The 26,689-nt window shown below is 28.6% G+C and overlaps 48 non-coding genes across 48 annotated transcripts; all 48 read right to left on the bottom strand.

Moving 5' to 3' along the window:
- Positions 1 to 190: 190 nt before the first annotated feature.
- Positions 191 to 309, bottom strand: LOC149703074 (5S ribosomal RNA). Its single transcript, XR_016382038.1, has one exon. It is a non-coding gene; the product is annotated as a 5S ribosomal RNA (ribosomal RNA).
- Positions 310 to 1,008: 699 nt separating this feature from the next.
- Positions 1,009 to 1,127, bottom strand: LOC149703073 (5S ribosomal RNA). The gene has a single exon (XR_016382037.1). It is a non-coding gene; the product is annotated as a 5S ribosomal RNA (ribosomal RNA).
- Positions 1,128 to 1,465: 338 nt separating this feature from the next.
- Positions 1,466 to 1,584, bottom strand: LOC149703072 (5S ribosomal RNA). Its single transcript, XR_016382051.1, has one exon. It is a non-coding gene; the product is annotated as a 5S ribosomal RNA (ribosomal RNA).
- Positions 1,585 to 2,103: 519 nt separating this feature from the next.
- On the bottom strand, positions 2,104 to 2,222 carry LOC149703071 (5S ribosomal RNA). Its single transcript, XR_016381958.1, has one exon. It is a non-coding gene; the product is annotated as a 5S ribosomal RNA (ribosomal RNA).
- A 360-nt stretch (positions 2,223 to 2,582) lies between these two features.
- LOC149703070 (5S ribosomal RNA) lies at positions 2,583 to 2,701 on the bottom strand. The gene has a single exon (XR_016382035.1). It is a non-coding gene; the product is annotated as a 5S ribosomal RNA (ribosomal RNA).
- Positions 2,702 to 3,145: 444 nt separating this feature from the next.
- Positions 3,146 to 3,264, bottom strand: LOC149703069 (5S ribosomal RNA). The gene has a single exon (XR_016381952.1). It is a non-coding gene; the product is annotated as a 5S ribosomal RNA (ribosomal RNA).
- A 337-nt stretch (positions 3,265 to 3,601) lies between these two features.
- Positions 3,602 to 3,720, bottom strand: LOC149703068 (5S ribosomal RNA). Its single transcript, XR_016382034.1, has one exon. It is a non-coding gene; the product is annotated as a 5S ribosomal RNA (ribosomal RNA).
- Positions 3,721 to 4,164: 444 nt separating this feature from the next.
- On the bottom strand, positions 4,165 to 4,283 carry LOC149703067 (5S ribosomal RNA). Its single transcript, XR_016382033.1, has one exon. It is a non-coding gene; the product is annotated as a 5S ribosomal RNA (ribosomal RNA).
- Positions 4,284 to 4,620: 337 nt separating this feature from the next.
- LOC149703066 (5S ribosomal RNA) lies at positions 4,621 to 4,739 on the bottom strand. Its single transcript, XR_016382032.1, has one exon. It is a non-coding gene; the product is annotated as a 5S ribosomal RNA (ribosomal RNA).
- A 337-nt stretch (positions 4,740 to 5,076) lies between these two features.
- LOC149703065 (5S ribosomal RNA) lies at positions 5,077 to 5,195 on the bottom strand. The gene has a single exon (XR_016382031.1). It is a non-coding gene; the product is annotated as a 5S ribosomal RNA (ribosomal RNA).
- Positions 5,196 to 5,894: 699 nt separating this feature from the next.
- Positions 5,895 to 6,013, bottom strand: LOC149703064 (5S ribosomal RNA). Its single transcript, XR_016382030.1, has one exon. It is a non-coding gene; the product is annotated as a 5S ribosomal RNA (ribosomal RNA).
- A 338-nt stretch (positions 6,014 to 6,351) lies between these two features.
- Positions 6,352 to 6,470, bottom strand: LOC149703063 (5S ribosomal RNA). Its single transcript, XR_016382029.1, has one exon. It is a non-coding gene; the product is annotated as a 5S ribosomal RNA (ribosomal RNA).
- A 699-nt stretch (positions 6,471 to 7,169) lies between these two features.
- LOC149703062 (5S ribosomal RNA) lies at positions 7,170 to 7,288 on the bottom strand. Its single transcript, XR_016382052.1, has one exon. It is a non-coding gene; the product is annotated as a 5S ribosomal RNA (ribosomal RNA).
- A 338-nt stretch (positions 7,289 to 7,626) lies between these two features.
- On the bottom strand, positions 7,627 to 7,745 carry LOC149703061 (5S ribosomal RNA). Its single transcript, XR_016382050.1, has one exon. It is a non-coding gene; the product is annotated as a 5S ribosomal RNA (ribosomal RNA).
- Positions 7,746 to 8,228: 483 nt separating this feature from the next.
- On the bottom strand, positions 8,229 to 8,347 carry LOC149703060 (5S ribosomal RNA). Its single transcript, XR_016381957.1, has one exon. It is a non-coding gene; the product is annotated as a 5S ribosomal RNA (ribosomal RNA).
- Positions 8,348 to 8,729: 382 nt separating this feature from the next.
- Positions 8,730 to 8,848, bottom strand: LOC149703059 (5S ribosomal RNA). The gene has a single exon (XR_016382028.1). It is a non-coding gene; the product is annotated as a 5S ribosomal RNA (ribosomal RNA).
- A 444-nt stretch (positions 8,849 to 9,292) lies between these two features.
- Positions 9,293 to 9,411, bottom strand: LOC149703058 (5S ribosomal RNA). The gene has a single exon (XR_016381953.1). It is a non-coding gene; the product is annotated as a 5S ribosomal RNA (ribosomal RNA).
- Positions 9,412 to 9,748: 337 nt separating this feature from the next.
- Positions 9,749 to 9,867, bottom strand: LOC149703057 (5S ribosomal RNA). Its single transcript, XR_016382027.1, has one exon. It is a non-coding gene; the product is annotated as a 5S ribosomal RNA (ribosomal RNA).
- A 445-nt stretch (positions 9,868 to 10,312) lies between these two features.
- On the bottom strand, positions 10,313 to 10,431 carry LOC149703056 (5S ribosomal RNA). The gene has a single exon (XR_016382026.1). It is a non-coding gene; the product is annotated as a 5S ribosomal RNA (ribosomal RNA).
- Positions 10,432 to 10,768: 337 nt separating this feature from the next.
- LOC149703055 (5S ribosomal RNA) lies at positions 10,769 to 10,887 on the bottom strand. The gene has a single exon (XR_016382024.1). It is a non-coding gene; the product is annotated as a 5S ribosomal RNA (ribosomal RNA).
- A 599-nt stretch (positions 10,888 to 11,486) lies between these two features.
- LOC149703054 (5S ribosomal RNA) lies at positions 11,487 to 11,605 on the bottom strand. Its single transcript, XR_016381956.1, has one exon. It is a non-coding gene; the product is annotated as a 5S ribosomal RNA (ribosomal RNA).
- A 360-nt stretch (positions 11,606 to 11,965) lies between these two features.
- On the bottom strand, positions 11,966 to 12,084 carry LOC149703053 (5S ribosomal RNA). Its single transcript, XR_016382023.1, has one exon. It is a non-coding gene; the product is annotated as a 5S ribosomal RNA (ribosomal RNA).
- A 444-nt stretch (positions 12,085 to 12,528) lies between these two features.
- LOC149703052 (5S ribosomal RNA) lies at positions 12,529 to 12,647 on the bottom strand. The gene has a single exon (XR_016382022.1). It is a non-coding gene; the product is annotated as a 5S ribosomal RNA (ribosomal RNA).
- Positions 12,648 to 12,984: 337 nt separating this feature from the next.
- Positions 12,985 to 13,103, bottom strand: LOC149703051 (5S ribosomal RNA). The gene has a single exon (XR_016382021.1). It is a non-coding gene; the product is annotated as a 5S ribosomal RNA (ribosomal RNA).
- A 336-nt stretch (positions 13,104 to 13,439) lies between these two features.
- On the bottom strand, positions 13,440 to 13,558 carry LOC149703050 (5S ribosomal RNA). Its single transcript, XR_016382020.1, has one exon. It is a non-coding gene; the product is annotated as a 5S ribosomal RNA (ribosomal RNA).
- A 336-nt stretch (positions 13,559 to 13,894) lies between these two features.
- On the bottom strand, positions 13,895 to 14,013 carry LOC149703049 (5S ribosomal RNA). The gene has a single exon (XR_016382019.1). It is a non-coding gene; the product is annotated as a 5S ribosomal RNA (ribosomal RNA).
- A 510-nt stretch (positions 14,014 to 14,523) lies between these two features.
- On the bottom strand, positions 14,524 to 14,642 carry LOC149703048 (5S ribosomal RNA). The gene has a single exon (XR_016382018.1). It is a non-coding gene; the product is annotated as a 5S ribosomal RNA (ribosomal RNA).
- A 510-nt stretch (positions 14,643 to 15,152) lies between these two features.
- LOC149703047 (5S ribosomal RNA) lies at positions 15,153 to 15,271 on the bottom strand. The gene has a single exon (XR_016382017.1). It is a non-coding gene; the product is annotated as a 5S ribosomal RNA (ribosomal RNA).
- Positions 15,272 to 15,730: 459 nt separating this feature from the next.
- Positions 15,731 to 15,849, bottom strand: LOC149703046 (5S ribosomal RNA). The gene has a single exon (XR_016381963.1). It is a non-coding gene; the product is annotated as a 5S ribosomal RNA (ribosomal RNA).
- Positions 15,850 to 16,354: 505 nt separating this feature from the next.
- LOC149703045 (5S ribosomal RNA) lies at positions 16,355 to 16,473 on the bottom strand. Its single transcript, XR_016382016.1, has one exon. It is a non-coding gene; the product is annotated as a 5S ribosomal RNA (ribosomal RNA).
- A 360-nt stretch (positions 16,474 to 16,833) lies between these two features.
- LOC149703044 (5S ribosomal RNA) lies at positions 16,834 to 16,952 on the bottom strand. The gene has a single exon (XR_016382015.1). It is a non-coding gene; the product is annotated as a 5S ribosomal RNA (ribosomal RNA).
- A 524-nt stretch (positions 16,953 to 17,476) lies between these two features.
- On the bottom strand, positions 17,477 to 17,595 carry LOC149703043 (5S ribosomal RNA). The gene has a single exon (XR_016382013.1). It is a non-coding gene; the product is annotated as a 5S ribosomal RNA (ribosomal RNA).
- A 509-nt stretch (positions 17,596 to 18,104) lies between these two features.
- Positions 18,105 to 18,223, bottom strand: LOC149703042 (5S ribosomal RNA). Its single transcript, XR_016382012.1, has one exon. It is a non-coding gene; the product is annotated as a 5S ribosomal RNA (ribosomal RNA).
- Positions 18,224 to 18,682: 459 nt separating this feature from the next.
- LOC149703041 (5S ribosomal RNA) lies at positions 18,683 to 18,801 on the bottom strand. Its single transcript, XR_016381962.1, has one exon. It is a non-coding gene; the product is annotated as a 5S ribosomal RNA (ribosomal RNA).
- A 337-nt stretch (positions 18,802 to 19,138) lies between these two features.
- Positions 19,139 to 19,257, bottom strand: LOC149703040 (5S ribosomal RNA). The gene has a single exon (XR_016382011.1). It is a non-coding gene; the product is annotated as a 5S ribosomal RNA (ribosomal RNA).
- Positions 19,258 to 19,880: 623 nt separating this feature from the next.
- LOC149703039 (5S ribosomal RNA) lies at positions 19,881 to 19,999 on the bottom strand. Its single transcript, XR_016382010.1, has one exon. It is a non-coding gene; the product is annotated as a 5S ribosomal RNA (ribosomal RNA).
- A 574-nt stretch (positions 20,000 to 20,573) lies between these two features.
- On the bottom strand, positions 20,574 to 20,692 carry LOC149703038 (5S ribosomal RNA). The gene has a single exon (XR_016381961.1). It is a non-coding gene; the product is annotated as a 5S ribosomal RNA (ribosomal RNA).
- A 337-nt stretch (positions 20,693 to 21,029) lies between these two features.
- On the bottom strand, positions 21,030 to 21,148 carry LOC149703037 (5S ribosomal RNA). The gene has a single exon (XR_016381982.1). It is a non-coding gene; the product is annotated as a 5S ribosomal RNA (ribosomal RNA).
- Positions 21,149 to 21,486: 338 nt separating this feature from the next.
- LOC149703036 (5S ribosomal RNA) lies at positions 21,487 to 21,605 on the bottom strand. The gene has a single exon (XR_016382009.1). It is a non-coding gene; the product is annotated as a 5S ribosomal RNA (ribosomal RNA).
- Positions 21,606 to 21,933: 328 nt separating this feature from the next.
- On the bottom strand, positions 21,934 to 22,052 carry LOC149703035 (5S ribosomal RNA). The gene has a single exon (XR_016381960.1). It is a non-coding gene; the product is annotated as a 5S ribosomal RNA (ribosomal RNA).
- Positions 22,053 to 22,389: 337 nt separating this feature from the next.
- LOC149703034 (5S ribosomal RNA) lies at positions 22,390 to 22,508 on the bottom strand. The gene has a single exon (XR_016381999.1). It is a non-coding gene; the product is annotated as a 5S ribosomal RNA (ribosomal RNA).
- A 492-nt stretch (positions 22,509 to 23,000) lies between these two features.
- LOC149703033 (5S ribosomal RNA) lies at positions 23,001 to 23,119 on the bottom strand. The gene has a single exon (XR_016381988.1). It is a non-coding gene; the product is annotated as a 5S ribosomal RNA (ribosomal RNA).
- A 470-nt stretch (positions 23,120 to 23,589) lies between these two features.
- Positions 23,590 to 23,708, bottom strand: LOC149703032 (5S ribosomal RNA). The gene has a single exon (XR_016381977.1). It is a non-coding gene; the product is annotated as a 5S ribosomal RNA (ribosomal RNA).
- Positions 23,709 to 24,260: 552 nt separating this feature from the next.
- On the bottom strand, positions 24,261 to 24,379 carry LOC149703031 (5S ribosomal RNA). The gene has a single exon (XR_016381966.1). It is a non-coding gene; the product is annotated as a 5S ribosomal RNA (ribosomal RNA).
- Positions 24,380 to 24,954: 575 nt separating this feature from the next.
- Positions 24,955 to 25,073, bottom strand: LOC149703030 (5S ribosomal RNA). The gene has a single exon (XR_016381959.1). It is a non-coding gene; the product is annotated as a 5S ribosomal RNA (ribosomal RNA).
- A 337-nt stretch (positions 25,074 to 25,410) lies between these two features.
- On the bottom strand, positions 25,411 to 25,529 carry LOC149703029 (5S ribosomal RNA). Its single transcript, XR_016381955.1, has one exon. It is a non-coding gene; the product is annotated as a 5S ribosomal RNA (ribosomal RNA).
- A 337-nt stretch (positions 25,530 to 25,866) lies between these two features.
- Positions 25,867 to 25,985, bottom strand: LOC149703028 (5S ribosomal RNA). Its single transcript, XR_016382047.1, has one exon. It is a non-coding gene; the product is annotated as a 5S ribosomal RNA (ribosomal RNA).
- A 337-nt stretch (positions 25,986 to 26,322) lies between these two features.
- On the bottom strand, positions 26,323 to 26,441 carry LOC149703027 (5S ribosomal RNA). The gene has a single exon (XR_016382036.1). It is a non-coding gene; the product is annotated as a 5S ribosomal RNA (ribosomal RNA).
- Positions 26,442 to 26,689: the final 248 nt, after the last annotated feature.

Genomic DNA, 26,689 nt, shown 5'->3' with positions numbered 1-26,689 from the left:
TTTCAAAATTAATCTACTTTAATTTTTAAACTAATCTACTTTAATTTTAAAACTAATCTCCTTTAATTTTAAAACTAATCTACATTCATTTACAAAATTAATGTTCTTTAATTTAAAAAAACTACTCCACTTTAATTAAGAATTTAATCTGTTTTAATTTAAAAATAATATTTTGAATCAAGATAAAAGAAGCCAACGGCACGCAGTGTTCCCAGGTGGTCTCCCTCCCAAGTACTGACTGCGCTCGACGCTGCTTAACTTCGGTGATCGGACGAGAACCGGTGTATTCAGCGTGATATGGCCGTTGCCGTCAGAAGGAGTTCAAATTTGAGATTTAAAACTAATTTGGCATAATTCCCTTATTGCGTAAGAGCTAAACAAATTAGATACATGTCCAGTTTTAAAAAAATAATCTACTTTAGATACATGTCCAGTTTTAAAAAAATAATCTACTTTAGATACATGTCCAGTTTTAAAAAAATAATCTACTATAGATACATGTCCAGTTTTAAAAACATAATTTACTTTAATTTCAAAACTAATCTACTTTATTTTCAAAATTAATCTCCTTTAATTTTAAAACTAATCTACATTCATTTACAAAATTATTGCGTAAGAGCTAAACAAATTAGATACATGTCCAGTTTTAAAAAAATAATCTACTTTAGATACATGTCCAGTTTTAAAAAAATAATCTACTTTAGATACATGTCCAGTTTAAAAAAAATAATCTTCTTTAGATACATGTCCAGTTTTAAAAACATAATCTACTTTAATTTCAAAACTAATCTACTTTAATTTTTAAACTAATCTACTTTAATTTTTAAACTAATCTACTTTAATTTTTAAACTAAACTACTTTAATTTTTAAACTAATCTCCTTTAATTTTAAAACTAATCTACATTCATTTTCAAAATTAATCTTCTTTAATTTAAAAAACTAGTCCACTTTAATTAAGAATTTAATCTGTTTTAATTTTAAAATATTATTTTGAATCAAAATAAAAAAGCCAACGGCACGCAGTGTTCCCAGGTGGTCTCCCTCCCAAGTACTGACTGCGCTCGACGCTGCTTAACTTCGGTGATCGGACGAGAACCGGTGTATTCAGCGTGATATGGCCGTTGCCGTCAGAAGGAGTTCAAATTTGAGATTTAAAACTAATTTGGCATAATTCCCTTATTGCGTAAGAGCTAAACAAATTAGACACATGTCCAGTTTTAAAAAATAATCTACTTTAGATACATGTCAAGTATTAAAAACATAATCTACTTTATTTTCAAAATTAATCTACTTTAATTTTTAAACTAATCTACTTTAATTTTAAAACTAATCTCCTTTAATTTTAAAACTAATCTACATTCATTTACAAAATTAATGTTCTTTAATTTAAAAAAACTACTCCACTTTAATTAAGAATTTAATCTGTTTTAATTTAAAAATAATATTTTGAATCAAGATAAAAGAAGCCAACGGCACGCAGTGTTCCCAGGTGGTCTCCCTCCCAAGTACTGACTGCGCTCGACGCTGCTTAACTTCGGTGATCGAACGAGAACCGGTGTATTCAGCGTGATATGGCCGTTGCCGTTAGAAGGAGTTCAAATTTGAGATTTAAAACTAATCTGGCATAATTCCCTTATTGCGTAAGAGCTAAACAAATAAGATACATGTCCAGTTTTAAAAAAATAATCTACTTTAGATACATGTCCAGTTTTAAAAAAATAATCTACTTTAGATACATGTCCAGTTTTAAAAAAATAATCTACTTTAGATACATGTCCAGTTTTAAAAAAATAATCTACTTTAATTTTTAAACTAATCTACTTTAATTTTTAAACTAATCTACTTTAATTTTTAAACTAATCTACTTTAATTTTTAAACTAATCTACTTTAATTTTTAAACTAATCTACTTTAATTTTTAAACGAATCTACTTTAATTTTTAAACTAATCTACTTTAATTTTTAAACTAATCTCCTTTAATTTTTAAACTAATCTACATTCATTTACAAAATTAATCTTCTTTAATTTAAAAAATTAGTCCACTTTATTTAAGAATTTAATCTGTTTTAATTTTAAAATATAATTTTGAATCAAAATAAAAAAGCCAATGGCACGCAGTGTTCCCAGGTGGTCTCCCTCCCAAGTACTGACTGCGCTCGACGCTGCTTAACTTCGGTGATCGGACGAGAACCGGTGTATTCAGCGTGATATGGCCGTTGCCGTCAGAAGGAGTTCAAATTTGAGATTTAAAACTAATTTGGCATAATTCCCTTATTGCGTAAGAGCTAAACAAATTAGACACATGTCCAGTTTTAAAAAATAATCTACTTTAGATACATGTCCAGTATTAAAAACATAATCTACTTTATTTTCAAAATTAATCTACTTTAATTTTTAAACTAATCTACTTTAATTTTAAAACTAATCTACTTTAATTTTAAAACTAATCTCCTTTAATTTTAAAACTAATCTACATTCATTTACAAAATTAATCTTCTTTATTTTAAAAAAACTAGTCCACTTTAATTAAGAATTTAATCTGTTTTAATTTTAAAATAATATTTTGAATCAAGATAAAAGAAGCCAACGGCACGCAGTGTTCCCAGGTGGTCTCCCTCCCAAGTACTGACTGCGCTCGACGCTGCTTAACTTCGGTGATCGGACGAGAACCGGTGTATTCAGCGTGATATGGCCGTTGCCGTCAGAAGGAGTTCAAATTTGAGATTTAAAACTAATCTGGCATAATTCCCTTATTGCGTAAGAGCTAAACAAATTAGATACATGTCCAGTTTTAAAAAAATAATCTACTTTAGATACATGTCCAGTTTTAAAAAAATAATCTACTTTAGATACATGTCCAGTTTTAAAAAATAATCTACTTTAGTTACATGTCCAGTTTTAAAAAAATAATCTACTTTAGATACATGTCCAGTTTTAAAAACATAATCTACTTTAATTTCAAAACTAATCTACTATAATTTTTAAACTAATCTACTTTAATTTTTAAACTAATCTCCTTTAATTTTTAACTAATCTACATTCATTTACAAAATTAATCTTCTCTAATTTAAAAAACTAGTCCACTTTAATTAAGAATTTAATCTGTTTTAATTTTAAAATAATATTTTGAATCAAGATAAAAAAAGCCAACGGCACGCAGTGTTCCCAGGTGGTCTCCCTCCCAAGTACTGACTGCGCTCGACCCTGCTTAACTTCGGTGATCGGACGAGAACCGGTGTATTCAGCGTGATATGGCCGTTGCCGTCTGAAGGAGTTCAAATTTGAGATTTAAAACTAATTTGGCATACTTCCCTTATTGCGTAAGAGCTAAACAAATTAGACACATGTCCAGTTTTAAAAAATAATCTACTTTAGATACATGTCTAGTATTAAAAACATAATCTACCTTACTTTCAAAATTAATCTACTTTAATTTTTAAACTAATCTACTTTAATTTTAAAACTAATCTCCTTTAATTTTAAAACTAATCTACATTCATTTACAAAATTAATCTTCTTTAATTTAAAAAACTAGTCCACTTTAATTAAGAATTTAATCTGTTTCAATTTTAAAATAATATTTTGAATCAAGATAAAAGAAGCCAACGGCACGCAGTGTTCCCAGGTGGTCTCCCTCCCAAGTACTGACTGCGCTCGACGCTGCTTAACTTCGGTGATCGGACGAGAACCGGTGTATTCAGCGTGATATGGCCGTTGCCGTCAGAAGGAGTTCAAATTTGAGATTTAAAACTAATCTGGCATAATTCCCTTATTGCGTAAGAGCTAAACAAATTAGATACATGTCCAGTTTTAAAAAAATAATCTACTTTAGATACATGTCCAGTTTTAAAAAAATAATCTACTTTAGATACATGTCCAGTTTTAAAAAATAATCTACTTTAGATACATGTCCAGTTTTAAAAAAATAATCTACTTTAGATACATGTCCAGTTTTAAAAACATAATCTACTTTAATTTCAAAACTAATCTACTATAATTTTTAAACTAATCTACTTTAATTTTTAAACTAATCTCCTTTAATTTTTAACTAATCTACATTCATTTACAAAATTAATCTTCTCTAATTTAAAAAACTAGTCCACTTTAATTAAGAATTTAATCTGTTTTAATTTTAAAATAATATTTTGAATCAAGATAAAAAAAGCCAACGGCACGCAGTGTTCCCAGGTGGTCTCCCTCCCAAGTACTGACTGCGCTCGACGCTGCTTAACTTCGGTGATCGGACGAGAACCGGTGTATTCAGCGTGATATGGCCGTTGCCGTCAGAAGGAGTTCAAATTTGAGATTTAAAACTAATTTGGCATACTTCCCTTATTGCGTAAGAGCTAAACAAATTAGACACATGTCCAGTTTTAAAAAATAATCTACTTTAGATACATGTCTAGTATTAAAAACATAATCTACCTTACTTTCAAAATTAATCTACTTTAATTTTTAAACTAATCTACTTTAATTTTTAAACTAATCTACTTTAATTTTAAAACTAATCTACATTCATTTACAAAATTAATCTTCTTTAATTTAAAAAACTAGTCCACTTTAATTAAGAATTTAATCTGTTTTAATTTTAAAATAATATTTTGAATCAAGATAAAAAAAGCCAACGGCACGCAGTGTTCCCAGGTGGTCTCCCTCCCAAGTACTGACTGCGCTCGACGCTGCTTAACTTCGGTGATCGGACGAGAACCGGTGTATTCAGCGTGATATGGCCGTTGCCGTCAGAAGGAGTTCAAATTTGAGATTTAAAACTAATTTGGCATAATTCCCTTATTGCGTAAGAGCTAAACAAATTAGACACATGTCCAGTTTTAAAAAATAATCTACTTTAGATACATGTCTAGTATTAAAAACATAATCTACTTTATTTTCAAAATTAATCTACTTTAATTTTTAAACTAATCTACATTAATTTTAAAACTAATCTCCTTTAATTTTAAAACTAATCTACATTCATTTACAAAATTAATCTTCTTTAATTTAAAAAACTAGTCCACTTTATTTAAGAATTTATTCTGTTTTAATTTTAAAATAATATTTTGAATCAAGATAAAAAAAGCCAACGGCACGCAGTGTTCCCAGGTGGTCTCCCTCCCAAGTACTGACTGCGCTCGACGCTGCTTAACTTCGGTGATCGGACGAGAACCGGTGTATTCAGCGTGATATGGCCGTTGCCGTCAGAAGGAGTTCAAATTTGAGATTTAAAACTAATTTGGCATAATTCCCTTATTGCGTAAGAGCTAAACAAATTAGATACATGTCCAGTTTTAAAAAAATAATCTACTTTAGATACATGTCCAGTTTTAAAAAAATAATCTACTTTAGATACATGTCCAGTTTTAAAAAAATAATCTACTATAGATACATGTCCAGTTTTAAAAACATAATTTACTTTAATTTCAAAACTAATCTACTTTATTTTCAAAATTAATCTCCTTTAATTTTAAAACTAATCTACATTCATTTACAAAATTATTGCGTAAGAGCTAAACAAATTAGATACATGTCCAGTTTTAAAAAAATAATCTACTTTAGATACATGTCCAGTTTTAAAAAAATAATCTACTTTAGATACATGTCCAGTTTAAAAAAAATAATCTTCTTTAGATACATGTCCAGTTTTAAAAACATAATCTACTTTAATTTCAAAACTAATCTACTTTAATTTTTAAACTAATCTACTTTAATTTTTAAACTAATCTACTTTAATTTTTAAACTAAACTACTTTAATTTTTAAACTAATCTCCTTTAATTTTAAAACTAATCTACATTCATTTACAAAATTAATCTTCTTTAATTTAAAAAACTAGTCCACTTTAATTAAGAATTTAATCTGTTTTAATTTTAAAATATTATTTTGAATCAAAATAAAAAAGCCAACGGCACGCAGTGTTCCCAGGTGGTCTCCCTCCCAAGTACTGACTGCGCTCGACGCTGCTTAACTTCGGTGATCGGACGAGAACCGGTGTATTCAGCGTGATATGGCCGTTGCCGTCAGAAGGAGTTCAAATTTGAGATTTAAAACTAATTTGGCATAATTCCCTTATTGCGTAAGAGCTAAACAAATTAGACACATGTCCAGTTTTAAAAAATAATCTACTTTAGATACATGTCAAGTATTAAAAACATAATCTACTTTATTTTCAAAATTAATCTACTTTAATTTTTAAACTAATCTACTTTAATTTTAAAACTAATCTCCTTTAATTTTAAAACTAATCTACATTCATTTACAAAATTAATGTTCTTTAATTTGAAAAAACTACTCCACTTTAATTAAGAATTTAATCTGTTTTAATTTAAAAATAATATTTTGAATCAAGATAAAAGAAGCCAACGGCACGCAGTGTTCCCAGGTGGTCTCCCTCCCAAGTACTGACTGCGCTCGACGCTGCTTAACTTCGGTGATCGGACGAGAACCGGTGTATTCAGCGTGATATGGCCGTTGCCGTCAGAAGGAGTTCAAATTTGAGATTTAAAACTAATTTGGCATAATTCCCTTATTGCGTAAGAGCTAAACAAATTAGATACATGTCCAGTTTTAAAAAAATAATCTACTTTAGATACATGTCCAGTTTTAAAAAAATAATCTACTTTAGATACATGTCCAGTTTTAAAAAAATAATCTACTATAGATACATGTCCAGTTTTAAAAACATAATTTACTTTAATTTCAAAACTAATCTACTTTATTTTCAAAATTAATCTCCTTTAATTTTAAAACTAATCTACATTCATTTACAAAATTATTGCGTAAGAGCTAAACAAATTAGATACATGTCCAGTTTTAAAAAAATAATCTACTTTAGATACATGTCCAGTTTTAAAAAAATAATCTACTTTAGATACATGTCCAGTTTAAAAAAAATAATCTTCTTTAGATACATGTCCAGTTTTAAAAACATAATCTACTTTAATTTCAAAACTAATCTACTTTAATTTTTAAACTAATCTACTTTAATTTTTAAACTAATCTACTTTAATTTTTAAACTAAACTACTTTAATTTTTAAACTAATCTCCTTTAATTTTAAAACTAATCTACATTCATTTACAAAATTAATCTTCTTTAATTTAAAAAACTAGTCCACTTTAATTAAGAATTTAATCTGTTTTAATTTTAAAATATTATTTTGAATCAAAATAAAAAAGCCAACGGCACGCAGTGTTCACAGGTGGTCTCCCTCCCAAGTACTGACTGCGCTCGACGCTGCTTAACTTCGGTGATCGGACGAGAACCGGTGTATTCAGCGTGATATGGCCGTTGCCGTCAGAAGGAGTTCAAATTTGAGATTTAAAACTAATTTGGCATAATTCCCTTATTGCGTAAGAGCTAAACAAATTAGACACATGTCCAGTTTTAAAAAATAATCTACTTTAGATACATGTCAAGTATTAAAAACATAATCTACTTTATTTTCAAAATTAATCTACTTTAATTTTTAAACTAATCTACTTTAATTTTAAAACTAATCTCCTTTAATTTTAAAACTAATCTACATTCATTTACAAAATTAATGTTCTTTAATTTAAAAAAACTACTCCACTTTAATTAAGAATTTAATCTGTTTTAATTTAAAAATAATATTTTGAATCAAGATAAAAGAAGCCAACGGCACGCAGTGTTCCCAGGTGGTCTCCCTCCCAAGTACTGACTGCGCTCGACGCTGCTTAACTTCGGTGATCGAACGAGAACCGGTGTATTCAGCGTGATATGGCCGTTGCCGTTAGAAGGAGTTCAAATTTGAGATTTAAAACTAATCTGGCATAATTCCCTTATTGCGTAAGAGCTAAACAAATAAGATACATGTCCAGTTTTAAAAAAATAATCTACTTTAGATACATGTCCAGTTTTAAAAAAATAATCTACTTTAGATACATGTCCAGTTTTAAAAAAATAATCTACTTTAATTTTTAAACTAATCTACTTTAATTTTTAAACTAATCTACTTTAATTTTTAAACTAATCTACTTTAATTTTTAAACTAATCTACTTTAATTTTTAAACTAATCTACTTTAATTTTTAAACGAATCTACTTTAATTTTTAAACTAATCTACTTTAATTTTTAAACTAATCTCCTTTAATTTTTAAACTAATCTACATTCATTTACAAAATTAATCTTCTTTAATTTAAAAAATTAGTCCACTTTATTTAAGAATTTAATCTGTTTTAATTTTAAAATATAATTTTGAATCAAAATAAAAAAGCCAATGGCACGCAGTGTTCCCAGGTGGTCTCCCTCCCAAGTACTGACTGCGCTCGACGCTGCTTAACTTCGGTGATCGGACGAGAACCGGTGTATTCAGCGTGATATGGCCGTTGCCGTCAGAAGGAGTTCAAATTTGAGATTTAAAACTAATTTGGCATAATTCCCTTATTGCGTAAGAGCTAAACAAATTAGACACATGTCCAGTTTTAAAAAATAATCTACTTTAGATACATGTCCAGTATTAAAAACATAATCTACTTTTTTTTCAAAATTAATCTACTTTAATTTTTAAACTAATCTACTTTAATTTTAAAACTAATCTACTTTAATTTTAAAACTAATCTACTTTAATTTTAAAACTAATCTCCTTTAATTTTAAAACTAATCTACATTCATTTACAAAATTAATCTTCTTTATTTTAAAAAAACTAGTCCACTTTAATTAAGAATTTAATCTGTTTTAATTTTAAAATAATATTTTGAATCAAGATAAAAGAAGCCAACGGCACGCAGTGTTCCCAGGTGGTCTCCCTCCCAAGTACTGACTGCGCTCGACGCTGCTTAACTTCGGTGATCGGACGAGAACCGGTGTATTCAGCGTGATATGGCCGTTGCCGTCAGAAGGAGTTCAAATTTGAGATTTAAAACTAATCTGGCATAATTCCCTTATTGCGTAAGAGCTAAACAAATTAGATACATGTCCAGTTTTAAAAAAATAATCTACTTTAGATACATGTCCAGTTTTAAAAAAATAATCTACTTTAGATACATGTCCAGTTTTAAAAAATAATCTACTTTAGTTACATGTCCAGTTTTAAAAAAATAATCTACTTTAGATACATGTCCAGTTTTAAAAACATAATCTACTTTAATTTCAAAACTAATCTACTATAATTTTTAAACTAATCTACTTTAATTTTTAAACTAATCTCCTTTAATTTTTAACTAATCTACATTCATTTACAAAATTAATCTTCTCTAATTTAAAAAACTAGTCCACTTTAATTAAGAATTTAATCTGTTTTAATTTTAAAATAATATTTTGAATCAAGATAAAAAAAGCCAACGGCACGCAGTGTTCCCAGGTGGTCTCCCTCCCAAGTACTGACTGCGCTCGACGCTGCTTAACTTCGGTGATCGGACGAGAACCGGTGTATTCAGAGTGATATGGCCGTTGCCGTCAGAAGGAGTTCAAATTTGAGATTTAAAACTAATTTGGCATACTTCCCTTATTGCGTAAGAGCTAAACAAATTAGACACATGTCCAGTTTTAAAAAATAATCTACTTTAGATACATGTCTAGTATTAAAAACATAATCTACCTTACTTTCAAAATTAATCTACTTTAATTTTTAAACTAATCTACTTTAATTTTAAAACTAATCTCCTTTAATTTTAAAACTAATCTACATTCATTTACAAAATTAATCTTCTTTAATTTAAAAAACTAGTCCACTTTAATTAAGAATTTAATCTGTTTTAATTTTAAAATAATATTTTGAATCAAGATAAAAGAAGCCAACGGCACGCAGTGTTCCCAGGTGGTCTCCCTCCCAAGTACTGACTGCGCTCGACGCTGCTTAACTTCGGTGATCGGACGAGAACCGGTGTATTCAGCGTGATATGGCCGTTGCCGTCAGAAGGAGTTCAAATTTGAGATTTAAAACTAATCTGGCATAATTCCCTTATTGCGTAAGAGCTAAACAAATTAGATACATGTCCAGTTTTAAAAAAATAATCTACTTTAGATACATGTCCAGTTTTAAAAAAATAATCTACTTTAGATACATGTCCAGTTTTAAAAAATAATCTACTTTAGTTACATGTCCAGTTTTAAAAAAATAATCTACTTTAGATACATGTCCAGTTTTAAAAACATAATCTACTTTAATTTCAAAACTAATCTACTATAATTTTTAAACTAATCTACTTTAATTTTTAAACTAATCTCCTTTAATTTTTAACTAATCTACATTCATTTACAAAATTAATCTTCTCTAATTTAAAAAACTAGTCCACTTTAATTAAGAATTTAATCTGTTTTAATTTTAAAATAATATTTTGAATCAAGATAAAAAAAAGCCAACGGCACGCAGTGTTCCCAGGTGGTCTCCCTCCCAAGTACTGACTGCGCTCGACGCTGCTTAACTTCGGTGATCGGACGAGAACCGGTGTATTCAGCGTGATATGGCCGTTGCCGTCAGAAGGAGTTCAAATTTGAGATTTAAAACTAATTTGGCATACTTCCCTTATTGCGTAAGAGCTAAACAAATTAGACACATGTCCAGTTTTAAAAAATAATCTACTTTAGATACATGTCTAGTATTAAAAACATAATCTACCTTACTTTCAAAATTAATCTACTTTAATTTTTAAACTAATCTACTTTAATTTTAAAACTAATCTCCTTTAATTTTAAAACTAATCTACATTCATTTACAAAATTAATCTTCTTTAATTTAAAAAACTAGTCCACTTTAATTAAGAATTTAATCTGTTTTAATTTTAAAATAATATTTTGAATCAAGATAAAAGAAGCCAACGGCACGCAGTGTTCCCAGGTGGTCTCCCTCCCAAGTACTGACTGCGCTCGACGCTGCTTAACTTCGGTGATCGGACGAGAACCGGTGTATTCAGCGTGATATGGCCGTTGCCGTCAGAAGGAGTTCAAATTTGAGATTTAAAACTAATCTGGCATAATTCCCTTATTGCGTAAGAGCTAAACAAATTAGATACATGTCCAGTTTTAAAAAAATAATCTACTTTAGATACATGTCCAGTTTTAAAAAAATAATCTACTTTAGATACATGTCCAGTTTTAAAAAAATAATCTACTTTAGATACATGTCCAGTTTTAAAAAAATAATCTACTTTAGATACATGTCCAGTTTTAAAAAAATAATCTACTTTAATTTTTAAACTAATCTACTTTAATTTTTAAACTAATCTACTTTAATTTTTAAACTAATCTACTTTAATTTTTAAACTAATCTACTTTAATTTTTAAACTAATCTACTTTAATTTTTAAACGAATCTACTTTAATTTTTAAACTAATCTACTTTAATTTTTAAACGAATCTACTTTAATTTTTAAACTAATCTACTTTAATTTTTAAACTAATCTCCTTTAATTTTTAAACTAATCTACATTCATTTACAAAATTAATCTTCTTTAATTTAAAAAATTAGTCCACTTTATTTAAGAATTTAATCTGTTTTACTTTTAAAATATAATTTTGAATCAAAATAAAAAAGCCAATGGCACGCAGTGTTCCCAGGTGGTCTCCCTCCCAAGTACTGACTGCGCTCGACGCTGCTTAACTTCGGTGATCGGACGAGAACCGGTGTATTCAGCGTGATATGGCCGTTGCCGTCAGAAGGAGTTCAAATTTGAGATTTAAAACTAATTTGGCATAATTCCCTTATTGCGTAAGAGCTAAACAAATTAGACACATGTCCAGTTTTAAAAAATAATCTACTTTAGATACATGTCCAGTATTAAAAACATAATCTACTTTATTTTCAAAATTAATCTACTTTAATTTTTAAACTAATCTACTTTAATTTTAAAACTAATCTACTTTAATTTTAAAACTAATCTCCTTTAATTTTAAAACTAATCTACATTCATTTACAAAATTAATCTTCTTTATTTTAAAAAAACTAGTCCACTTTAATTAAGAATTTAATCTGTTTTAATTTTAAAATAATATTTTGAATCAAGATAAAAGAAGCCAACGGCACGCAGTGTTCCCAGGTGGTCTCCCTCCCAAGTACTGACTGCGCTCGACGCTGCTTAACTTCGGTGATCGGACGAGAACCGGTGTATTCAGCGTGATATGGCCGTTGCCGTCAGAAGGAGTTCAAATTTGAGATTTAAAACTAATCTGGCATAATTCCCTTATTGCGTAAGAGCTAAACAAATTAGATACATGTCCAGTTTTAAAAAAATAATCTACTTTAGATACATGTCCAGTTTTAAAAAAATAATCTACTTTAGATACATGTCCAGTTTTAAAAAATAATCTACTTTAGTTACATGTCCAGTTTTAAAAAAATAATCTACTTTAGATACATGTCCAGTTTTAAAAACATAATCTACTTTAATTTCAAAACTAATCTACTATAATTTTTAAACTAATCTACTTTAATTTTTAAACTAATCTCCTTTAATTTTTAACTAATCTACATTCATTTACAAAATTAATCTTCTCTAATTTAAAAAACTAGTCCACTTTAATTAAGAATTTAATCTGTTTTAATTTTAAAATAATATTTTGAATCAAGATAAAAAAAGCCAACGGCACGCAGTGTTCCCAGGTGGTCTCCCTCCCAAGTACTGACTGCGCTCGACGCTGCTTAACTTCGGTGATCGGACGAGAACCGGTGTATTCAGCGTGATATGGCCGTTGCCGTCAGAAGGAGTTCAAATTTGAGATTTAAAACTAATTTGGCATACTTCCCTTATTGCGTAAGAGCTAAACAAATTAGACACATGTCCAGTTTTAAAAAATAATCTACTTTAGATACATGTCTAGTATTAAAAACATAATCTACCTTACTTTCAAAATTAATCTACTTTAATTTTTAAACTAATCTACTTTAATTTTAAAACTAATCTCCTTTAATTTTAAAACTAATCTACATTCATTTACAAAATTAATCTTCTTTAATTTAAAAAACTAGTCCACTTTAATTAAGAATTTAATCTGTTTTAATTTTAAAATAATATTTTGAATCAAGATAAAAAAAGCCAACGGCACGCAGTGTTCCCAGGTGGTCTCCCTCCCAAGTACTGACTGCGCTCGACGCTGCTTAACTTCGGTGATCGGACGAGAACCGGTGTATTCAGCGTGATATGGCCGTTGCCGTCAGAAGGAGTTCAAATTTGAGATTTAAAACTAATTTGGCATAATTCCCTTATTGCGTAAGAGCTAAACAAATTAGACACATGTCCAGTTTTAAAAAATAATCTACTTTAGATACATGTCTAGTATTAAAAACATAATCTACCTTATTTTCAAAATTAATCTACTTTAATTTTTAAACTAATCTACTTTAATTTTAAAACTAATCTCCTTTAATTTTAAAACTAATCTACATTCATTTACAAAATTAATCTTCTTTAATTTAAAAAACTAGTCCACTTTAATTAAGAATTTAATCTGTTTTAATTTTAAAATATTATTTTGAATCAAAATAAAAAAGCCAACGGCACGCAGTGTTCCCAGGTGGTCTCCCTCCCAAGTACTGACTGCGCTCGACGCTGCTTAACTTCGGTGATCGGACGAGAACCGGTGTATTCAGCGTGATATGGCCGTTGCCGTCAGAAGGAGTTCAAATTTGAGATTTAAAACTAATTTGGCATAATTCCCTTATTGCGTAAGAGCTAAACAAATTAGACACATGTCCAGTTTTAAAAAATAATCTACTTTAGATACATGTCTAGTATTAAAAACATAATCTACCTTATTTTCAAAATTAATCTACTTTAATTTTTAAACTAATCTACTTTAATTTTAAAACTAATCTCCTTTAATTTTAAAACTAATCTACATTCATTTACAAAATTAATCTTCTTTAATTTAAAAAACTAGTCCACTTTAATCAAGAATTTAATCTGTTTTAATTTTAAAATATTATTTTGAATCAAAATAAAAAAGCCAACGGCACGCAGTGTTCCCAGGTGGTCTCCCTCCCAAGTACTGACTGCGCTCGACGCTGCTTAACTTCGGTGATCGGACGAGAACCGGTGTATTCAGCGTGATATGGCCGTTGCCGTCAGAAGGAGTTCAAATTTGAGATTTAAAACTAATCTGGCATAATTCCCTTATTGCGTAAGAGCTAAACAAATTAGATACATGTCCAGTTTTAAAAAAATAATCTACTTTAGATACATGTCCAGTTTTAAAAAAATAATCTACTTTAGATACATGTCCAGTTTTAAAAAAATAATCTACTTTAGATACATGTCCAGTTTTAAAAAATAATCTACTTTAGATACATGTCCAGTTTTAAAAACATAATCTACTTTAATTTCAAAACTAATCTACTTTAATTTTTAAACTAATCTACTTTAATTTTTAAACTAATCTACTTTAATTTTTAAACTAATCTACCATAATTTTTAAACTAATCTACTTTAATTTTTAAACTAATCTCCTTTAATTTTTAACTAATCTACATTCATTTACAAAATTAATCTTCTCTAATTTAAAAAACTAGTCCACTTTAATTAAGAATTTAATCTGTTTTAATTTTAAAATAATATTTTGAATCAAGATAAAAAAAGCCAACGGCACGCAGTGTTCCCAGGTGGTCTCCCTCCCAAGTACTGACTGCGCTCGACGCTGCTTAACTTCGGTGATCGGACGAGAACCGGTGTATTCAGCGTGATATGGCCGTTGCCGTCAGAAGGAGTTCAAATTTGAGATTTAAAACCAATCTGGCATAATTCCCTTATTGCGTAAGAGCTAAACAAATTAGATACATGTCCAGTTTTAAAAAAATAATCTACTTTAGATACATGTCCAGTTTTAAAAAAATAATCTACTTTAGATACATGTCCAGTTTTAAAAAATAATCTACTTTAGATACATGTTCAGTTTTAAAAAAATAATCTACTTTAGATACATGTCCAGTTTTAAAAACATAATCTACTTTAATTTCAAAACTAATCTACTTTAATTTTTAAACTAATCTACTTTAATTTTTAAACTAATCTACTTTAATTTTTAAACTAATCTACTATAATTTTTAAACTAATCTACTTTAATTTTTAAACTAATCTCCTTTAATTTTTAACTAATCTACATTCATTTACAAAATTAATCTTCTCTAATTTAAAAAATTAGTCCACTTTAATTAAGAATTTAATCTGTTTTAATTTTAAAATAATATTTTGAATCAAGATAAAAAAAGCCAACGGCACGCAGTGTTCCCAGGTGGTCTCCCTCCCAAGTACTGACTGCGCTCGACGCTGCTTAACTTCGGTGATCGGACGAGAACCGGTGTATTCAGCGTGATATGGCCGTTGCCGTCAGAAGGAGTTCAAATTTGAGATTTAAAACTAATTTGGCATAATTCCCTTATTGCGTAAGAGCTAAACAAATTAGATACATGTCCAGTTTTAAAAAAATAATCTACTTTAGATACATGTAAAGTATTAAAAAAAATAATCTACTTTAGATACATGTCCAGTTTTAAAAAAATAATCTACTAAAGATACATGTCCAGTTTTAAAAACATAATCTACTTTAATTTCAAAATTAACCTACTTTAATTTCAAAATTAATCTCCTTTAATTTTAAAACTAATCTACATTCATTTACAAAATTATTGCGTAAGAGCTAAACAAATTAGATACATGTCCAGCTTTAAAAAGATAATCTACTTTAATTTCAAATTTAATCTCCTTTAATTTAAAAAATTGGTCCACTTTAATTAAGAATTTAATCTGTTTTAATTTTAAAATATTATTTTGAATCAAAATAAAAAAGCCAACGGAACGCAGTGTTCCCAGGTGGTCTCCCTCCCAAGTACTGACTGCGCTCGACGCTGCTTAACTTCGGTGATCGGACGAGAACCGGTGTATTCAGCGTGATATGGCCGTTGCCGTCAGAAGGAGTTCAAATTTGAGATTTAAAACTAATTTGGCATAATTCCCTTATTGCGTAAGAGCTAAACAAATAAGATACATGTCCAGTTTTAAAAAAATAATCTACTTTAGATACATGTCCAGTTTTAAAAAAATAATCTACTTTAGATACATGTCCAGTTTTAAAAAAATAATCTACTTTAATTTTTAAACTAATCTACTTTAATTTTTAAACTAATCTACTTTAATTTTTAAACTAATCTACTTTAATTTTTAAACTAATCTACTTTAATTTTTAAACTAATCTACTTTAATTTTTAAACTAATCTACTTTAATTTTTAAACGAATCTACTTTAATTTTTAAACTAATCTACTTTAATTTTTAAACTAATCTCCTTTAATTTTTAAACTAATCTACATTCATTTACAAAATTAATCTTTTTTAATTTAAAAAATTAGTCCACTTTATTTAAGAATTTAATCTGTTTTAATTTTAAAATATAATTTTGAATCAAAATAAAAAAGCCAACGGCACGCAGTGTTCCCAGGTGGTCTCCCTCCCAAGTACTGACTGCGCTCGACGCTGCTTAACTTCGGTGATCGGACGAGAACCGGTGTATTCAGCGTGATATGGCCGTTGCCGTCAGAAGGAGTTCAAATTTGAGATTTAAAACTAATTTGGCATAATTCCCTTATTGCGTAAGAGCTAAACAAATTAGACACATGTCCAGTTTTAAAAAATAATCTACTTTAGATACATGTCCAGTATTAAAAACATAATCTACTTTATTTTCAAAATTAATCTACTTTAATTTTTAAACTAATCTACTTTAATTTTAAAACTAATCTACTTTAATTTTAAAACTAATCTCCTTTAATTTTAAAACTAATCTACATTCATTTACAAAATTAATCTTCTTTATTTTAAAAAAACTAGTCCACTTTAATTAAGAATTTAATCTGTTTTAATTTTAAAATAATATTTTGAATCAAGATAAAAGAAGCCAACGGCACGCAGTGTTCCCAGGTGGTCTCCCTCCCAAGTACTGACTGCGCTCGACGCTGCTTAACTTCGGTGATCGGACGAGAACCGGTGTATTCAGCGTGATATGGCCGTTGCCGTCAGAAGGAGTTCAAATTTGAGATTTAAAACTAATCTGGCATAATTCCCTTATTGCGTAAGAGCTAAACAAATTAGATACATGTCCAGTTTTAAAAAAATAATCTACTTTAGATACATGTCCAGTTTTAAAAAAATAATCTACTTTAGATACATGTCCAGTTTTAAAAAAATAATCTACTTTAGATACATGTCCAGTTTTAAAAAATAATCTACTTTAGATACATGTCCAGTTTTAAAAAAATAATCTACTTTAGATACATGTCCAGTTTTAAAAACATAATCTACTTTAATTTCAAAACTAATCTACTTTAATTTTTAAACTAATCTACTTTAATTTTTAAACTAATCTACCATAATTTTTAAACTAATCTACTTTAATTTTTAAACTAATCTCCTTTAATTTTTAACTAATCTACATTCATTTACAAAATTAATCTTCTCTAATTTAAAAAACTAGTCCACTTTAATTAAGAATTTAATCTGTTTTAATTTTAAAATAATATTTTGAATCAAGATAAAAAAAGCCAACGGCACGCAGTGTTCCCAGGTGGTCTCCCTCCCAAGTACTGACTGCGCTCGACGCTGCTTAACTTCGGTGATCGGACGAGAACCGGTGTATTCAGCGTGATATGGCCGTTGCCGTCAGAAGGAGTTCAAATTTGAGATTTAAAACCAATCTGGCATAATTCCCTTATTGCGTAAGAGCTAAACAAATTAGATACATGTCCAGTTTTAAAAAAATAATCTACTTTAGATACATGTCCAGTTTTAAAAAATAATCTACTTTAGATACATGTCCAGTTTTAAAAAATAATCTACTTTAGATACATGTTCAGTTTTAAAAAAATAATCTACTTTAGATACATGTCCAGTTTTAAAAACATAATCTACTTTAATTTCAAAACTAATCTACTTTAATTTTTAAACTAATCTACTTTAATTTTTAAACTAATCTACTTTAATTTTTAAACTAATCTACTATAATTTTTAAACTAATCTACTTTAATTTTTAAACTAATCTCCTTTAATTTTTAACTAATCTACATTCATTTACAAAATTAATCTTCTCTAATTTAAAAAATTAGTCCACTTTAATTAAGAATTTAATCTGTTTTAATTTTAAAATAATATTTTGAATCAAGATAAAAAAAGCCAACGGCACGCAGTGTTCCCAGGTGGTCTCCCTCCCAAGTACTGACTGCGCTCGACGCTGCTTAACTTCGGTGATCGGACGAGAACCGGTGTATTCAGCGTGATATGGCCGTTGCCGTCAGAAGGAGTTCAAATTTGAGATTTAAAACTAATTTGGCATAATTCCCTTATTGCGTAAGAGCTAAACAAATTAGATACATGTCCAGTTTTAAAAAAATAATCTACTTTAGATACATGTAAAGTATTAAAAAAAATAATCTACTTTAGATACATGTCCAGTTTTAAAAAAATAATCTACTAAAGATACATGTCCAGTTTTAAAAACATAATCTACTTTAATTTCAAAATTAACCTACTTTAATTTCAAAATTAATCTCCTTTAATTTTAAAACTAATCTACATTCATTTACAAAATTATTGCGTAAGAGCTAAACAAATTAGATACATGTCCAGCTTTAAAAAGATAATCTACTTTAATTTCAAATTTAATCTCCTTTAATTTAAAAAATTGGTCCACTTTAATTAAGAATTTAATCTGTTTTAATTTTAAAATATTATTTTGAATCAAAATAAAAAAGCCAACGGAACGCAGTGTTCCCAGGTGGTCTCCCTCCCAAGTACTGACTGCGCTCGACGCTGCTTAACTTCGGTGATCGGACGAGAACCGGTGTATTCAGCGTGATATGGCCGTTGCCGTCAGAAGGAGTTCAAATTTGAGATTTAAAACTAATTTGGCATAATTCCCTTATTGCGTAAGAGCTAAACAAATTAGACACATGTCCAGTTTTAAAAAATAATCTACTTTAGATACATGTCTAGTATTAAAAACATAATCTACCTTACTTTCAAAATTAATCTACTTTAATTTTTAAACTAATCTACTTTAATTTTAAAACTAATCTCCTTTAATTTTAAAACTAATCTACATTCATTTACAAAATTAATCTTCTTTAATTTAAAAAACTAGTCCACTTTAATTAAGAATTTAATCTGTTTTAATTTTAAAATAATATTTTGAATCAAGATAAAAAAAGCCAACGGCACGCAGTGTTCCCAGGTGGTCTCCCTCCCAAGTACTGACTGCGCTCGACGCTGCTTAACTTCGGTGATCGGACGAGAACCGGTGTATTCAGCGTGATATGGCCGTTGCCGTCAGAAGGAGTTCAAATTTGAGATTTAAAACTAATCTGGCATAATTCCCTTATTGCGTAAGAGCTAAACAAATTAGATACATGTCCAGTTTTAAAAAAATAATCTACTTTAGATACATGTCCAGTTTTAAAAAAATAATCTACTTTAGATACATGTCCAGTTTTAAAAAATAATCTACTTTAGATACATGTCCAGTTTTAAAAAAATAATCTACTTTAGATACATGTCCAGTTTTAAAAAATAATCTACTTTAGATACATGTCCAGTTTTAAAAAAATAATCTACTTTAGATACATGTCCAGTTTTAAAAACATAATCTATTTTAATTTCAAAACTAATCTACTTTAATTTTTAAACTAATCTACTTTAATTTTTAAAATAATCTACTTTAATTTTTAAACTAATCTACTTTAATTTTTAAACTAATCTACTATAATTTTTAAACTAATCTACTATAATTTTTAAACTAATCTACTTTAATTTTTAAACTAATCTCCTTTAATTTTTAACTAATCTACATTCATTTACAAAATTAATCTTCTCTAATAAAAAAACTAGTCCACTTTAATTAAGAATTTAATCTGTTTTAATTTTAAAATAATATTTTCAATCAAGATAAAAAAGCCAACGGCACGCAGTGTTCCCAGGTGGTCTCCCTCCCAAGTACTGACTGCGCTCGACGCTGCTTAACTTCGGTGATCGGACGAGAACCGGTGTATTCAGCGTGATATGGCCGTTGCCGTCAGAAGGAGTTCAAATTTGAGATTTAAAACTAATTTGGCATAATTCCCTTATTGCGTAAGAGCTAAACAAATTAGATACATGTCCAGTTTTAAAAAAATAATCTACTTTAGATACATGTAAAGTATTAAAAAAAATAATCTACTTTAGATACATGTCCAGTTTTAAAAAAATAATCTACTAAAGATACATGTCCAGTTTTAAAAACATAATCTACTTTAATTTCAAAATTAACCTACTTTAATTTCAAAATTAATCTACTTTAATTTTAAAACTAATCTACATTCATTTACAAAATTATTGCGTAAGAGCTAAACAAATTAGATACATGTCCAGTTTTAGAAAAATAATCTACTTTAATTTCAAAATTAATCTCCTTTAATTTTAAAACTAATCTACATTCATTTACAAAATTATTGCGTAAGAGCTAAACAAATTAGATACATGTCCAGCTTTAAATGATAATCTACTTTAATTTCAAATTTAATCTCCTTTAATTTAAAAAATTGGTCCACTTTAATTAAGAATTTAATCTGTTTTAATTTTAAAATATTATTTTGAATCAAAATAAAAAAGCCAACGGAACGCAGTGTTCCCAGGTGGTCTCCCTCCCAAGTACTGACTGCGCTCGACGCTGCTTAACTTCGGTGATCGGACGAGAACCGGTGTATTCAGCGTGATATGGCCGTTGCCGTCAGAAGGAGTTCAAATTTGAGATTTAAAACTAATTTGGCATACTTCCCTTATTGCGTAAGAGCTAAACAAATTAGACACATGTCCAGTTTTAAAAAATAATCTACTTTAGATACATGTCTAGTATTAAAAACATAATCTACCTTATTTTCAAAATTAATCTACTTTTATTTTTAAACTAATCTACTTTAATTTTAAAACTAATCTCCTTTAATTTTAAAACTAATCTACATTCATTTACAAAATTAATCTTCTTTAATTTAAAAAACTAGTCCACTTTAATTAAGATTTTAATCTGTTTTAATTTTAAAATAATATTTTGAATCAAGATAAAAAAAGCCAACGGCACGCAGTGTTCCCAGGTGGTCTCCCTCCCAAGTTCTGACTGCGCTCGACGCTGCTTAACTTCGGTGATCGGACGAGAACCGGTGTATTCAGCGTGATATGGCCGTTGCCGTCAGAAGGAGTTCAAATTTGAGATTTAAAACTAATTTGGCATAATTCCCTTATTGCGTAAGAGCTAAACAAATTAGACACATGTCCAGTTTTAAAAAATAATCTACTTAAGATACATGTCAAGTATTAAAAACGTAATCTACTTTATTTTCAAAATTAATCTACTTTAATTTTTAAACTAATCTACTTTAATTTTAAAACTAATCTCCTTTAATTTTAAAACTAATCTACATTCATTTACAAAATTAATGTTCTTTAATTTAAAAAAACTACTCCACTTTAATTAAGAATTTAATCTGTTTCAATTTAAAAATAATATTTTGAATCAAGATAAAAGAAGCCAACGGCACGCAGTGTTCCCAGGTGGTCTCCCTCCCAAGTACTGACTGCGCTCGACGCTGCTTAACTTCGGTGATCGGACGAGAACCGGTGTATTCAGCGTGATATGGCCGTTGCCGTTAGAAGGAGTTCAAATTTGAGATTTAAAACTAATCTGGCATAATTCCCTTATTGCGTAAGAGCTAAACAAATAAGATACATGTCCAGTTTTAGAAAAATAATCTACTTTAATTTCAAAATTAATCTCCTTTAATTTTAAAACTAATCTACATTCATTTACAAAATTATTGCGTAAGAGCTAAACAAATTAGATACATGTCCAGCTTTAAAAAGATAATCTACTTTAATTTCAAATTTAATCTCCTTTAATTTAAAAAATTGGTCCACTTTAATTAAGAATTTAATCTGTTTTAATTTTAAAATATTATTTTGAATCAAAATAAAAAAGCCAACGGAACGCAGTGTTCCCAGGTGGTCTCCCTCCCAAGTACTGACTGCGCTCGACGCTGCTTAACTTCGGTGATCGGACGAGAACCGGTGTATTCAGCGTGATATGGCCGTTGCCGTCAGAAGGAGTTCAAATTTGAGATTTAAAACTAATTTGGCATAATTCCCTTATTGCGTAAGAGCTAAACAAATTAGACACATGTCCAGTTTTAAAAAATAATCTACTTAAGATACATGTCAAGTATTAAAAACGTAATCTACCTTACTTTCAAAATTAATCTACTTCAATTTTTAAACTAATCTACTTTAATTTTAAAACTAATCTCCTTTAATTTTAAAACTAATCTACATTCATTTACAAAATTAATCTTCTTTAATTTAAAAAACTAGTCCACTTTAATTAAGAATTTAATCTGTTTTAATTTTAAAATAATATTTTGAATCAAGATAAAAAAAGCCAACGGCACGCAGTGTTCCCAGGTGGTCTCCCTCCCAAGTACTGACTGCGCTCGACGCTGCTTAACTTCGGTGATCGGACGAGAACCGGTGTATTCAGCGTGATATGGCCGTTGCCGTCAGAAGGAGTTCAAATTTGAGATTTAAAACTAATTTGGCATAATTCCCTTATTGCGTAAGAGCTAAACAAATTAGACACATGTCCAGTTTTAAAAAAATAATCTACTTTAGATACATGTCCAGTTTTAAAAAAATAATCTACTTTAATTTTTAAACTAATCTACTTTAATTTTTAAACTAATCTACTTTAATTTTTAAACTAATCTACTTTAATTTTTAAACTAATCTACTTCAATTTTTAAACTAATCTACTTTAATTTTTAAACTAATCTACTTTAATTTTTAAACGAATCTACTTTAATTTTTAAACCAATCTACTTTAATTTTTAAACCAATCTACTTTAATTTTTAAACTAATCTCCTTTAATTTTTAAACTAATCTACATTCATTTACAAAATTAATCTTCTTTAATTTAAAAAACTAGTCCACTTTAATTAAGAATTTAATCTGTTTTAATTTTAAAATAATATTTTGAATCAAGATAAAAAAAGCCAACGGCACGCAGTGTTCCCAGGTGGTCTCCCTCCCAAGTACTGACTGCGCTCGACGCTGCTTAACTTCGGTGATCGGACGAGAACCGGTGTATTCAGCGTGATATGGCCGTTGCCGTCAGAAGGAGTTCAAATTTGAGATTTAAAACTAATCTGGCATAATTCCCTTATTGCGTAAGAGCTAAACAAATTAGACACATGTCCAGTTTTAAAAAAATAATCTACTTTAGATACATGTCCAGTTTTAAAAAAATAATCTACTTTAATTTTTAAACTAATCTACTTTAATTTTTAAACTAATCTACTTTAATTTTTAAACTAATCTACTTTAATTTTTAAACTAATCTACTTCAATTTTTAAACTAATCTACTTTAATTTTTAAACTAATCTACTTTAATTTTTAAACGAATCTACTTTAATTTTTAAACCAATCTACTTTAATTTTTAAACTAATCTCCTTTAATTTTTAAACTAATCTACATTCATTTACAAAATTAATCTTCTTTAATTTAAAAAACTAGTCCACTTTAATTAAGAATTTAATCTGTTTTAATTTTAAAATAATATTTTGAATCAAGATAAAAAAAGCCAACGGCACGCAGTGTTCCCAGGTGGTCTCCCTCCCAAGTACTGACTGCGCTCGACGCTGCTTAACTTCGGTGATCGGACGAGAACCGGTGTATTCAGCGTGATATGGCCGTTGCCGTCAGAAGGAGTTCAAATTTGAGATTTAAAACTAATCTGGCATAATTCCCTTATTGCGTAAGAGCTAAACAAATTAGATACATGTCCAGTTTTAAAAAAATAATCTACTTTAGATACATGTCCAGTTTTAAAAAAATAATCTACTTTAGATACATGTCCAGTTTTAAAAAATAATCTACTTTAGATACATGTCCAGTTTTAAAAAAATAATCTACTTTAGATACATGTCCAGTTTTAAAAACATAATCTACTTTAATTTCAAAACTAATCTACTTTAATTTTTAAACTAATCTACTTTAATTTTTAAACTAATCTACTTTAATTTTTAAAATAATCTACTTTAATTTTTAAACTAATCTACTATAATTTTTAAACTAATCTACTATAATTTTTAAACTAATCTACTTTAATTTTTAAACTAATCTCCTTTAATTTTTAACTAATCTACATTCATTTACAAAATTAATCTTCTCTAATAAAAAACTAGTCCACTTTAATTAAGAATTTAATCTGTTTTAATTTTAAAATAATATTTTGAATCAAGATAAAAAAAGCCAACGGCACGCAGTGTTCCCAGGTGGTCTCCCTCCCAAGTACTGACTGCGCTCGACGCTGCTTAACTTCGGTGATCGGACGAGAACCGGTGTATTCAGCGTGATATGGCCGTTGCCGTCAGAAGGAGTTCAAATTTGAGATTTAAAACTAATTTGGCATAATTCCCTTATTGCGTAAGAGCTAAACAAATTAGATACATGTCCAGTTTTAAAAAAATAATCTACTTTAGATACATGTAAAGTATTAAAAAAAATAATCTACTTTAGATACATGTCCAGTTTTAAAAAAATAATCTACTAAAGATACATGTCCAGTTTTAAAAACATAATCTACTTTAATTTCAAAATTAACCTACTTTAATTTCAAAATTAATCTACTTTAATTTTAAAACTAATCTACATTCATTTACAAAATTATTGCGTAAGAGCTAAACAAATTAGATACATGTCCAGTTTTAGAAAAATAATCTACTTTAATTTCAAAATTAATCTCCTTTAATTTTAAAACTAATCTACATTCATTTACAAAATTATTGCGTAAGAGCTAAACAAATTAGATACATGTCCAGCTTTAAAAAGATAATCTACTTTAATTTCAAATTTAATCTCCTTTAATTTAAAAAATTGGTCCACTTTAATTAAGAATTTAATCTGTTTTAATTTTAAAATATTATTTTGAATCAAAATAAAAAAGCCAACGGAACGCAGTGTTCCCAGGTGGTCTCCCTCCCAAGTACTGACTGCGCTCGACGCTGCTTAACTTCGGTGATCGGACGAGAACCGGTGTATTCAGCGTGATATGGCCGTTGCCGTCAGAAGGAGTTCAAATTTGAGATTTAAAACTAATTTGGCATACTTCCCTTATTGCGTAAGAGCTAAACAAATTAGACACATGTCCAGTTTTAAAAAATAATCTACTTTAGATACATGTCTAGTATTAAAAACATAATCTACCTTATTTTCAAAATTAATCTACTTTAATTTTTAAACTAATCTACTTTAATTTTAAAACTAATCTCCTTTAATTTTAAAACTAATCTACATTCATTTACAAAATTAATCTTCTTTAATTTAAAAAACTAGTCCACTTTAATTAAGAATTTAATCTGTTTTTCTTTTAAAATAATATTTTGAATCAAGATAAAAAAAGCCAACGGCACGCAGTGTTCCCAGGTGGTCTCCCTCCCAAGTACTGACTGCGCTCGACGCTGCTTAACTTCGGTGATCGGACGAGAACCGGTGTATTCAGCGTGATATGGCCGTTGCCGTCAGAAGGAGTTCAAATTTGAGATTTAAAACTAATTTGGCATAATTCCCTTATTGCGTAAGAGCTAAACAAATTAGACACATGTCCAGTTTTAAAAAATAATCTACTTTAGATACATGTCTAGTATTAAAAACATAATCTACCTTATTTTCAAAATTAATCTACTTTAATTTTTAAACTAATCTACTTTAATTTTAAAACTAATCTCCTTTAATTTTAAAACTAATCTACATTCATTTACAAAATTAATCTTCTTTAATTTAAAAAACTAGTCCACTTTAATTAAGAATTTAATCTGTTTTAATTTTAAAATAATATTTTGAATCAAGATAAAAAAAGCCAACGGCACGCAGTGTTCCCAGGTGGTCTCCCTCCCAAGTACTGACTGCGCTCGACGCTGCTTAACTTCGGTGATCGGACGAGAACCGGTGTATTCAGCGTGATATGGCCGTTGCCGTCAGAAGGAGTTCAAATTTGAGATTTAAAACTAATTTGGCATACTTCCCTTATTGCGTAAGAGCTAAACAAATTAGACACATGTCCAGTTTTAAAAAATAATCTACTTTAGATACATGTCTAGTATTAAAAACATAATCTACCTTATTTTCAAAATTAATCTACTTTAATTTTTAAACTAATCTACTTTAATTTTAAAACTAATCTCCTTTAATTTTAAAACTAATCTACATTCATTTACAAAATTAATCTTCTTTAATTTAAAAAACTAGTCCACTTTAATTAAGAATTTAATCTGTTTTAATTTTAAAATAATATTTTGAATCAAGATAAAAAAAGCCAACGGCACGCAGTGTTCCCAGGTGGTCTCCCTCCCAAGTACTGACTGCGCTCGACGCTGCTTAACTTCGGTGATCGGACGAGAACCGGTGTATTCAGCGTGATATGGCCGTTGCCGTCAGAAGGAGTTCAAATTTGAGATTTAAAACTAATTTGGCATAATTCCCTTATTGCGTAAGAGCTAAACAAATTAGACACATGTCCAGTTTTAAAAAATAATCTACTTAAGATACATGTCAAGTATTAAAAACATAATCTACTTTATTTTCAAAATTAATCTACTTTAATTTTTAAACTAATCTACTTTAATTTTAAAACTAATCTCCTTTAATTTTAAAACTAATCTACATTCATTTACAAAATTA

This window comes from Phalangium opilio, unplaced genomic scaffold (genome assembly GCF_054372755.1).
Source record: "Phalangium opilio isolate 3A_F unplaced genomic scaffold, DU_Popi_V2 ptg000017l_1, whole genome shotgun sequence".
Taxonomy (NCBI): Eukaryota; Metazoa; Arthropoda; class Arachnida; order Opiliones; family Phalangiidae; genus Phalangium; species Phalangium opilio.
This window is presented reverse-complemented; position numbering and strand designations above follow the sequence as displayed.